The sequence below is a fragment of the Oncorhynchus tshawytscha genome, linkage group LG04, assembly GCF_018296145.1.
Source record: "Oncorhynchus tshawytscha isolate Ot180627B linkage group LG04, Otsh_v2.0, whole genome shotgun sequence".
NCBI lineage: Eukaryota > Metazoa > Chordata > Actinopteri > Salmoniformes > Salmonidae > Oncorhynchus > Oncorhynchus tshawytscha.
The window spans coordinates 54,664,009-54,668,822 of NC_056432.1; positions in this window are offsets into that span (position 1 = coordinate 54,664,009).

Sequence of the window (4,814 nt, forward strand, 5' to 3'; positions counted from 1 at the left end):
TGCCTCCTTGCAGCATGCCTAAGGCACGTTCACGCAGATGAGCAGGGACCCTGGGCATATTTTTTTGGTGTTTTTCAGAGTCAGTAGAAAGGCCTCTTTAGTGTCCTACGTTTTCATAACTGTGACCTTAATTGCCTACCGTCTGTAAGCTGTTAGTGTCTTAACGACCCTTCCACAGGTGCATGTTCATTCATTGTTTATGGTTCATTTAACAGGCATGGGAAACAGTGTTTAAACCCTTTGCAATGAAGATCTGTGAAGTTATTTGGATTTTTACTAATTATCTTTGAAAGACAGGGTCCTGAAAAAGGGACGTTTCTTTTTTTGCTGTATTTAGGATGCCAATGCCAGCCAGCACCATGGCGAGAGGCATAAGCACTGTTTGTTTTAGTTTGTTATTATGTTGTGTTATTGTTGTCCTATCCTCTGTTATTTTTGCAAGCAAGTTATGCCTAGTAGCTAGGTACTGTGTGTAGCCTAACCTAACCTTCTCATCATCTGCCAGATGGAGTTGATAAGGCTGGGGGGGGGGATGTTTTCTGCGCCTGCTGCTCAGCCTAGCTTCTGTTTTCCTAGGGCCTTCTCAACCTCTTCTTCAGAAGGTGGCTCTGACTTGGCTGTGTAGTCTTCCACTGTGGAGAAGGAAAGCCCATCTAGTAGTTGAGAGGGAGATTGAGGACTGTGGGGAAGTGTTTACTTCAGACCCATCGAGCGCCTTCACTGATGCCATGGGCGGGGGGTGGGGGTGGGGGGGGTTGCTTGCCTTAGAGGCAGCCTTGGCTTCATCAGCAAGGGTGTCATGCCACGTCTGTTTGTCCTGGTTGCACAAGGAGTCCCGCCTTCTGTACTTCTGTACACTTCTGGCCTCACTTGTACTCCTGTTTCCTGAGATTATGTACTCCTTTGTTATTTTGTGACCAAATATCTTTGCATGCTGCTTCAGTGATTTTGTTCTTGAAGATCCCCCTCTGGATTGGCTGGGATATTGTGGGCGGGAACAGAGAAGCGGTTGTGCGGCTTTTAAGCCCTGTGTTTTACCACAGGGAACTGTAGTTTAGCAGCATCAAACCTGGGTTGATTGGAGGAGGATACGTTGTGTTTTAGGTGAAGATGGAGGGTCATGGATAGAAGCCTGCGTGATATGTGTTCGCGGGGGTTAGTGAATATTTGACCTGTATGCGATCTATTTATTTGATTTTGCGGCCATCATTACTAATCTGGAATGTATGTATTTATGAGAGTAGACGGATTGTTCAGTCCTTAGACTGTGGCTGGTTAAAAATTCCAGGAGTCCGTTACCATTGTCTTTTCGGATGCAAGAGGCATGGTTGTCCTAGTGCGCTATCAAAGCCATTGCTGTCCGAGCCAGTAGTTCAATTGGTTAGGCTTTCCAGCTGTGTGTAAAATAAGTCATTTTCATCTTCTGAGGCCACATCTGTTGGATCATAACACACTATAACTGTCAGCTTGCCGTGTTATATCATAGTCAGGCTAGTAGGAATAGGTTTTGTGTTGTTCTACAGGATACGAGGGGCCGATTTGCATAGGCTGAGTAAGCTAGGTTCACACCTTGACGATGTAATTCTCTGCCTGACCAGAGAGAGGTCATGCTGTTGGAGGTGCAGGTGCCAGAGCCTGGCCAGAGCACCTCAGTTAGCAGAGCAATGGCAATGTTCATGCGCAACAGTTCTTTGGCTACTAGCTGAGCCATCTTTTTTCATAGATAGGACATTCCAGGTTGCAATGTTGAGTGTGGGTCTATTATTCTTAAGGTCAAGGTGGTCCAGGGTCAAGTCATCAGGGTCAGTCTGAGTAGAACTACATTTTTGTCAAGGTTTTGTGGCAATGTATTTTCCTGTGGTGGGTTGCTAGCCCAGTGCACAACCTCCCCATTCATTTACATTTCGCCCTGCGTCTTACATTTCGCCCTGCGTCGGCGGTGCAGGTGCTATTAGCCAGCAGTAGCTCCTCCTGGATGTGGTATGGAATACTAGGGTCATTGCTGGGGTCATCGCTGGAGCCGTTGCCGTTACAGCAAGGAGGTTAGCACTCTGACTTCATCTGATTTAGTAGAGACGGGCATAGCCTTGTATTTATGCCATTATTTATGCCATCCAGAAATAACTGAAAACATCTCTACAGTTTTGAGCAGCGGTTGGATTGATGACATGGGGTTTTGAAGCAGCAACAGAATGTCACCATTATATAAATAAAGCACTAAACGCATTATGAGAGCAATGAATGAATAGCGGAGACCAGGGTTGGTTATCACACGTTTTACTCTTCTGTGTATTTCTTCTCACCAGTATATCTTACAAGACTATTTTCAATATTAGGAGAAAGACCAAGGTCTTGTGTTGAAATGGGGACCCTTGTTTATCCTCATATCTTATTCCAACATGGAGTTATAAGCCATTAAAAACACACTCTGTCCACCTGTGACAACCAGCCCCATTGCCTTTTGTAACAGGAAATGAAGCAATATAGTATACAGTCTTAGAAATAGTCTTTCTTTGATAGAATGATATTCCTAACAAAATTCTGTGTTTTATGTCTCAAATTTAGTGTAAAATGAAAACTATGTCTAGGCTATATTTTTTTTAATGAAGGTGTACTGTACATACAGTTTTCAAGGAAAAAGCTAAGGCTTTGATTTCTGGTCTTCGAAAACAGTAGCGTATAGTTCAGTAGAGTACAGAAAAGTACAGTACAGTACAGTACAGTACAGTACAGTAGAGTAGACTATAGTACTGTATAATTGACTGTATTTTACTGCACTGTACTCTACTCTATTTTGCTGTAATGTGCTGTGCTCCACTGTGATTTACTGTGCACTATTTGGATGTCCAAACCTGTGAAACTTAGACATCTATGATTGGTAAAGATTTGTTCCGGTCCAGGCCAACCAAATGTGGTCTTGTTTGGGGGCGGGGCTCATGAACATATTAGCCATTGTAGAATAATATCCAAACATGCAAAGGAAAATTCTAAAATATTCTACTTTGTGTACCTATGCAGGATACATCGCCATGAAGAGAATGACATTCATAATTATGCATTTATGTATCGGGGACCCATGATGTCATTCTGTTACCAACATTATATTACTGTGGAATTGCCCATAATCAACCCCTAAAATTGTTAGAATAGAGTTGTGACAACCAACCCCACATTCCATGTGACAACCCCCCAGAAATAGTTTTGAATTATAGCTCTCCAGTTCCTCTTTTTAATAAACATAATTGCTGATGGATACTCCCAAAATGCATATATTACAAAGAAATACCTATAAAAAACACATTAATTCCTCTCACCCTCTATGTTTTGTCATGCTGACATTAATTGACCAGTTGGAATAGTTCTTTCAATGAATTCACACATTTCACCCTTAAAATGATTACACAGGAGTAATTAGGACTATGACAACCAACCACTGAGAAAACCAACCCCTGAGAAAACCAACCCAGGTCAAGCCTAACCCAAAAAGTAAACAACAAAATAAAGTTTTTCAAGTTCTGTCTGTATCAGATCAGCAGTGTACTGATCACAGGAGCGAAGGGCCTTAATCAAAGTGTCTGTTTTGGCCTCAGCTTTCTGCATTTTCCGCCATTCCTTCAAAAGCTCCACCACTTGCTCCTCCGGGTCATTAGGGTGCTTCTGTGCGATATGGTCCTGTTTGGCCTCTGGCAGGCCAAGTACACGGCCATGCTCGCCACCTTCTTTAAGGTTGTCAGTGATTACTTTGGTTGCAATGTTGCAAAGTTTTTCTAGAAAAAAGAGAAGGTACCAACAATGTAAATGTACTGTATATCACCACCACAAAAAAATAATATTTCAGAGACATTCTTGATAAATTAATACAATTATATGTTCCATCTTTGTGTTTTCTTTTACTTGACAGGTGCTTTATTTACACGGGCAAACATTTACTGTATGTGAGATCAAAAGGAAAGATTATCTCTCATAGTGGTTGTGAAAGGGTTCCATAATAGCAACTCCCACACCCACAGACAGAAAATGTAACGTTGTTCTGTTACTTTTGCATTTTGGAAGACTGAAGCAATGACATGAGGGGAGGAGGTTACAATCACTGTAGAGGAAGTGTCCAGTACAGTCAAGGATGGTAGCCTATTTGTTTTCCCAACTACTTAAGTCTATTTGTGAAAAACCTCTCATGATTGTGTCGGTTGCCCCTCTATGACCTTGCTGGAAACCGTTACAATCTTATCCAGTGTGTTCTTGCACACATTCAAATGACTAAACCAGGCCACCTTAGAGAGAAATAAAGTTGAACACACCCAACAATAAGGATATAGCAAGCTACTTCTAGCCCCATCCATAGGCCTACCGTATAAGAGACAACATTTGATTACGCTAGGTGCACAAGAGTAATGAAACATCTATGTTGAATGAGAGAACACGCTGACACCTAATGGAGCGCGTGGGCTGCCAACAAAGGCTTTCACAGCAGCAGATATTACATCAGAGGATTTCACAGTGCGTTATTGGAGCAGCCTTTTGGAGATTGCCAACATGTTGTGTATTTTAAATATAAGTTGTATTCTGTTCAATGAGAAAATTACGAAAAAGATCCAACAACTTTTTGAGAAAAACAACAACCGTACACCTCAAAGTATAACTACTATTTCGGAATATGAAAAAAGGCACCTGGTTTGAAGTCCTCAAGGTCGAACATAGGAACACAAAAAGTTGACATCCACACCTCACACATGTCACGTTTCACACCGGTTTCAAGGATTTCCTGCAGAATTCCCACCTAATGTCCTCAACTGTCAGCCTATTTTTGTGCTCAT